This window comes from Cyprinodon variegatus, unplaced genomic scaffold, assembly GCF_000732505.1.
Source record: "Cyprinodon variegatus isolate N-32 unplaced genomic scaffold, C_variegatus-1.0 Scaffold17, whole genome shotgun sequence".
Taxonomy (NCBI): domain Eukaryota; kingdom Metazoa; phylum Chordata; class Actinopteri; order Cyprinodontiformes; family Cyprinodontidae; genus Cyprinodon; species Cyprinodon variegatus.
Genome location: NW_015150470.1, coordinates 2346673 through 2354331, shown reverse-complemented (window position 1 = coordinate 2354331; position 7659 = coordinate 2346673).

Here is a 7659-nt window from a genome sequence, read left to right as displayed (position 1 = left end):
CCAAAACTGGCAAACAAAGACTCAGGTTAGACTCTGCTAAACTAAGCATGGCTAGAGTACCCTATATTGGCAAACACTCTGGCGTCGAGGTAGTGGCAGTTAGCAGCTTAAGAGCACTGCACAGGTAATGAGGCAATTAGCTGCTGGTGTGCAGGGAGACCCAATGAGGACGGGGCACCACCTGGTGGAGGAGGAAAAGAAACACAAAAACAGACCACACCAACTGGATTCCTGACATAAATAGCATTAATAATGAGTAAAAAAGTATTTGTAAAATGTTACAGAATAAAAAAAAAAGCATGTACACTTAAAAAAAAGAAATCTAAGTAAGTCAATTTGTCTTAAAATAAGTGCATTTTTCTTTGATTGAGCAGGTTAGTGAGACAAAAAAGCCTTTATTATGTTATTTCAAGTGCTTAATGTCTAATTACCTTTTTTTAAAGGGCAAAAACACTACGGTAATTCAATTGCCAAATCATCTTATTTACCTAATCAGATTAAGAGCAAAGAAACTTATTTCAAATCCTTTTTACTTATTTTTAAATAATTTTTCCATTGTACACTGGAAGAATTAAGACGGAAAAAACCACAATGGTCACAGTTTATTACAAAAGTGATTGTTATAAAAACAAATTGTATGAGAATTGAAGTCAGACATCGTTTTCCAACCACTCTCCCACTGAATGATCAAAGACAGAAACTCATGAAATAGAACTACTAGTTAGCTCTACTGACTAATTTTCCTAATTCAACTGTTTACAGCCAGTTGCTGCTCCTGCAGTAGTAGAACCCAGCTGTCTGGTTGCTCTGCCTTATACGCTTCAGGCAGCAAAACTAATTATTATTTCAAAGTTTACTGCACAGCCTCATCAAGACATTTCAAACTCTTTTATTTTTTCCTCTCATTCGTTGACCCGTGTCAGTGCAGGTCAGACTTGGGGTTTTGCTGCAGGGTTCTACAGCCCTGATGGGATTCTGTGGACTCCCTACTGTCTAAATCAGATTGTGTTTGTCCTTGTTTGTGCCCAGGTGAAATCCTGCTTGGAGTATTTGAGGTGCTTTTTCTTCGCCCCTAATGTCAACGTTGCATCTTCTCACCTGAAGACAAACAATGAACCCCCAAGAGAATGTTAGAATTACAATGAAGTTTCCAGCAGTGTTTTCATGATCAGCTAAAACTGACCCTGGTGGGGGAGTTAATTTCCTTCACCAGCGTGACGCTGTTTTATTTGCTTATGAAATAATTTGTAGTGTTCCCTGATGAGATGTTGAACTGCGTGGCATTTAAAAAGCATGCATATTTTTTATGTGGATACCATCAGGCACAGGACAAATAATGGCACACATTGCAAATGTAAAGCTTGAAAAGACTGCAGAGTTGGCAAAAAAAAACAACTCCCACCTATTTTCTCAGTTCATCCTTGTATTGAAATGACTGTGGCTCAGATGGACAAGTACTTCTGTCATAAAAAGGGTAAGAGTTTGATCCCAGTTTTCCCTAACACTTGTTTATATGCCCTTGGGCAAAGCACTTAACACAAAGTTGCTTACAAACCAGTGTTTTGGTGATAAGTGTTTAGATGGGGCAAATAAAGCACAATTGGAAAAGTGCTTTTTAGTTGTCAGTATGGCTAGAAAAGCTCTCTAAAAGTAGAATTTAAGGAAAGTGCTTCGCTAATAGGTGGGAAAGTCAGTTATTATTTAAAAATGTGTAATTTGAAACACCCTTTAACATCCTTTCACCCTTCTTGAGGCTTTCTAAAACCTTTTTACACATTTTCCTTTTACTATAAGCAGACAGTTTCTCTACATTCACTCACAAAAAGAGCACACTGAGGCAAACTGAACTTTATATTAGTTCAGTGGGGGAGAAATTGGGAACAAACTATTTCCTTTTATATATTAGATACATATTTTAACACTGATGCATGCAGGACCACCCAAGCAGTATTTGAATCTTCACTCCAGCTGCTCACTCTTTCTTATTCACCCATCTATACTGGCACACTAACATGCAAGTTTAGTGGACCTGAATATGAGGAAATTGATGTTAAGGTAATTATGTTTATTGTTTTTTTTAAATGCTCCTGTTCTGAGTAGCACAGGTTTAGTGAGATCAAGGGTGAGGAATTAAGTGTTCAGCTGCAGGATGGGGTTTATTACTTTTAATGTGACATCTCCATCTTTTGTTATTGTTTCATGTTAACCCTTTATAGGGCAAGTTTTTGATCCCCTTATAAATGGAGTCCCCCCATCCCTCAGTGAGGTCTAAAAACACAAGATCTATATTCAGCCATTCAGCAAGGATGCTGCTACATGGCTGTACATCTTATTTGGGCATTTGACCCAATAGATGAGCCCTTGAATTATATATTACACACGCTAAATTAAGATGAGACAACAAAGTTAAGAAGTTAAAAAAATGTAATAAAGCTCATGAAAAGTGAAAAAGTAAAATTAGAGAATTAATAAGCCCAATTAACAATTGTGTTTAGGTTTATAAACTAAAAAATGTAAGTGCCACTATCAGCATTAATGCCTCTAAAGTTATGTTGGACCAAAAAAAAAAAAAAAGTGTTTCTTTCACTCTCAGATTCTTAATACATTCGGGCAAGATGGTGTTTCTTGTTATTACAGTAAAGTTCATTTTTGCCATCAAAATGTCCAAAAATTTTTGAGTGTTAAAAAGGTAATAAGGTCTTTTCCTGGATTCCAATAACACTATTGGCTTGAAATTTGGATTGCCCTATAAAGGGTTAATGGAAATCTGAATCTCTCAAAATGCTACCTGTGTGGATTACCACAAAACCACAATCTGACTATGATTAATTAACAAATGTATGTGGATTCACTTAATTAAGAATGCTCTAATTTGAATAGCAGCCTTACAAAATTCAACTATTTCCAACCTGTTTATATTATTGTAATGAAATCAAAGTAAAATTGGTTTATCTACTGAGCCTGGTTGGTTTATAGATAGTGCTGAGGATAAGCCAAAGTATAACCCTTAAAGGAGTGCATCAACCTACCAGTTATTTAAAAATATGTAGAACACATGAATATGGAAACTTAAATATTTTCCTGCCATGCTTTCCAGCTGATGTAGCGAGACCTCAAAGCATCTCCAAATACCCCTTCAGCACAGTGGTTGCTGGCCAATAGAGGGCGCTAGGGCTCCGCCCTACCCACCGAATGACGCTGATTAAGACATAAAAAAATATAATTTATACATATAATTTAATCTTAAATTAACTGTTATATCCCCAAGATGGATGTAATTTTGTTTTTCCACCCAAGTAACACCTTGCTCTGTTTTAGGCTCCGCCTTTAAGACTGGATCCTGCTTCCTGAGTCTAAGTCCAATCCAGATCACCTGCACACTATTTAAGGCCTTTGAAGCTGTACTTCAGGGCCTCTGGGCCTTTTATCTCCCATACACCTCTGTGGTTGTTGTAGCATCTAATGGGCTGTTAATTTGCTGCCATGTAAACCTGTTTAGATGTTTTTTGTAGGGGGAGAGCTGCCTTTTTGTTAAACCCCAGTTTTCTCCTGTTTATGTGCTGGTTGGTTAGGTTTTTTTTTTAGGTATGTGTATTTTGGTTTTAGATTGAGTTTGGTAAGTCTTTTTTTTTTTTTTTTTAGGGTTGTTTCGTTTGTTATTTTGGCCTGAGCTTTCTCTGAAGCCTTTACCATTATTAATTTGAAAATAAATGGCAGAATAAACCTATTTAAATGACTTTCTGACTCCTTTATTTCCTGTCTAAATTTCTGTTGGTCCCTTATACCGCCTAGACCCAGCCGGGGGACGTGACGTAACATTTCAAATATATTGATATATGTTTTTTAGATGTGACCTGAGATGACAAGAAGTGTATTTGCAATGTTTTATTTTGGCGAATGTGGTTGTTTCCTCCTGGATGACCCCCTCTTATCTACTTCCTCCACCTGCTGCTACTGCTTCAGCAACTTTTGGGTCTGCCTCAGGCATATTCAAACATCACTGGAAAATCCTCTATGGGAGGCATCCAGGCAGTATGGGAAGATACAGCATATGTATACATTTTCATATCTTCTGATCTCTAGAACTGAACGAATTCAAGGTGTTTGTACCAAGGGTATTTGTTTTTTTAGGTCAAGATGACCATTCTCATGACCATTGCTGAAGGTTGGAATGTAGACAGACCGGCAAGTCAAGAGTTTCGCTTTTTGGGTTTACTATTTATTAGTGTTACTAGTTACCAGTATCAGACGGGGCCCCGATCCAGCACTAAAATGGTACTATTGGTATTGGAGAGTACCAACAAATAGGGCACTGATACCATTTTAAAATTCAACTATTGTTGACAGTATGACAAAACTGCCGTAGGCCCTGCTTTTATTGAGGATTATTAAATTTGGTACACATGTACAACCGGACAGGACGCACAAAAAAGTCTATTGGAGCCATGGTCCAAACCCAACAGGAAGTCTGCCATTTTGGATCAAACATACCATTTTCTGTTTTTAAGTCATGATGCATCTTAGTGAAGGGCTCTTTGTTTTTTTTTTAAGTTAGAGACTTCAAATTCACTTTGCATTCCATTCCAGGTAGGCAATAAAAAGTTCTGCTGGATTCACTTTGTTTTAGTCTTTTTTCTCCTTCACAAAGGTAGGCAGCAGCTTGACAAAGCCATAATGGTAATTATTTTACATCCAAGTAGTATGCGGTTCTTCATATACACACACATCAATTTTAAACAGATGGTACCTGTATGGTATCAATATCTGTCAATACTGCACAGCCAGGTATTGGGTTTCGCTATCGGAGCCAAAAATGGCATCAGTGCAACACTACGATTTATACATTTAAAAAAGAGTAAGACAAATGAGTGTGGCTTCTACATGAGCATTTTGCCATCTACTGATCCCAATATCATCTCTGTTAACCAGACATCAAGATACTTGAATTTGTTTAATTGATGCAGGGGGAGAAATTTTGTTCCAGATAGTATTTTCTAATACAAATCGTTACGGTACTAAGAAGATAGAAACAACAAAAACCAAGGATGAAACCCTGTCAGTTCCCTAACCAGACACTATGAAAACAATTGGTAAACAAATTACTTGATTTCAAATATATGGTCCTGAAGCATTAGAAAACTTTCACTTATACTTAGTAATGCCCAAAGCTTATATTTGCCAGAAATTTTACAAAAAGATAAACACGCTATAATAATTATGACATAATAAATTAAGCCCCTGTAGAGTTGGATTTTTGGAGTGTTTACACATTTCAGACAGTGATTTTGTATTTGGGTTTTGCATAGCTTTAGGAAAGGATAATTAAATTATACTGTTATAAATGAAAAAATGAAAAAACATCTTCCAGTAAATATAGAGTAAAACAACCGAATACATAAAAAAAGCTTTAAATGTGTGTTTTTCTGCTAGATGCAAGCAATGCAATCAAAATAAGAAAAATGTAAAACTGTTTAAAAAATGTTGAGAATAAAGGTACTTTTAAGAGTTAAAGCTTTTTAAAATCTTTTAAAATAACATACAGTACAGTATCTGAAAAATATAAGCAGCTATGCATGGCTGCACATATACAGCGATGCTTTAGGCCAGACTATGTTGGAAAACTTTGTCTATTTTCAGTAAACACAATGTACAACGGGAGATGACAGGAGTCTCTGCAGTTTTGGTCAGAGGAAACATTGGAGATCAACAATATTGGTAGGATTCCACCTCTAGGGCAAAGTTCCTATCAACGGTCCCAGAGGGTAATAAACACAAACGCTTTCCAAAACCTTTGATCTGCTACTAAAACAGCCTTAATTCTTCTGGGTTCAGTTTTTTTTCCACCAGATTTTAAAGATAGAAGCAAGAAAAACAGCAATGATCTCTGCCACTGATGTCAGATGAGAGGATCTGTTGTTTCCGTTTGTCCCAAAGGTGTCAAAACAGGCCTGAACAACCAAACTGGGAGATAATTTATTTTGTGGTGCAATGCTGGGACATAACAAAAGCTTTAGGAGGTCATGTCAGGGAGTAGAGGCTGGAAAGGACACATGAATTCAGCTCAGGTTAAAGAGAAATATTCAGCTTTTTCAGCATCTCCATGGACTTAGAGGGGAAATAGACAGAATTCAAGCAGCAGGAACCTCATCAGGGAATCTAGCCTTTGAGGCAGGAAGGAGAAAGAAAGATGCGTGGATGGATGGATGGGAGTCTGAAGGGAAATGAACACACGGAAGTAGGAAAAAATGTTGCCCATCCTTTCGTTGACAGCTTCCTACTCTTCTCAGATTTTTTTTCCCTTCATCTATTTATAATCTTTAATTATCACTTTTTTCTTATTTTCTCATTCTAATATACTGGAAAATAAGTGGATTCATGGAAAGAAGATTTCCATAATACAGTAAGTAAATAATTTACCGGTATAGCTGAATAGATGATGTATCAGATAGATTTAATGGTTAGAGACCCTGCTGGTTTTAAACCCCAAAACTATTGGAAGAAAAATCCAGTTCTGTGTAAACATCATGACTCCTGTTCATTGTACTGTACTGTAAAAATTAGATCCATGTCTATATAGAGCTGACATTACCGGTCCTAACTAATGTTTAGCAAATAAATAGTCTGTAGTGCTGGAGACATAATTTCATCGTATATAGGCAAGGCAGGTTTATTTGAAGAGCACAATGTAAAGTAAACACAATTCAAACTTGTTTACACAAATGAAAGAGTTCAAAAGGAGCAAACGTAGGATGAAAACAAGTAAAGATAAAAATATAAGAGCAGCTACCAAAACAATCAGAAAACAGTTAGACCAACACCTTAAACAAATTATATCTCAGTTAAAAGTTGAACTTTAACAGTCAAAGGCAGTTGGAAAAGAATGGGGGTTTAACTTCGATTTAGAACTCAGGCTTTCAGTACTTTTCCAGTCTTCTGGGAGTTTGTTTCAGTCAGTGGAGCATAGGAACTAAATGCTGCTTCTCCATGTTTGATTCTAGTTCTTGGTGTACAGAGTAGGCTGGAACTAGAAGACCTGAGTGATTTGGGAGGTTGATAGACTGACTACGAATCCGTTATGCAAGGAGGTGCTGATCCATTCACTGATTTATAGATTAGAGGAAGTCTGTTCTCTGAGCTACAGTGGAAGGTCTTCAGAACCGGAATGATGTGCTCTACTTTCTTAGTTCTAGTGAGAACACGGACAGCAGAGTTTTGGAACGGCTGCAGCTGTCTGATGGATTTTTTAGGCAAAGACATATAGACAGCATTGCGGTAATCGATTCTTCTAAAAGTAAATGCATAGATGAGTTTTTCTATGCCCTGCTGTAGCTCTGCTTTGACATTAATCCTTTAATCCTGGAAAAGTTTTTTAGGCAATGAAAGGCTGACTTAGTAACTGCCTTTATAAGCCTCTAAAGGTTCAGGTCTGAGTCCATGATAGAACCAAGATTTTTTGCCATAACCCCTGGTTTCTAGCTGTAATAGCTGAAGCAGTGAAGTAACTCTGGATCTCTTCTCCTTCGGTAGAAATATTATCACCATAGTTTCGGTTTTTTTCAGTTGGACAATATTCTGACACATCCATGTATTGAACTGTTTTAAGCATCTACCAGATGCATCTAAACCCTTGTTTCTGAACTCTATCGTGGTGAAGCTTCA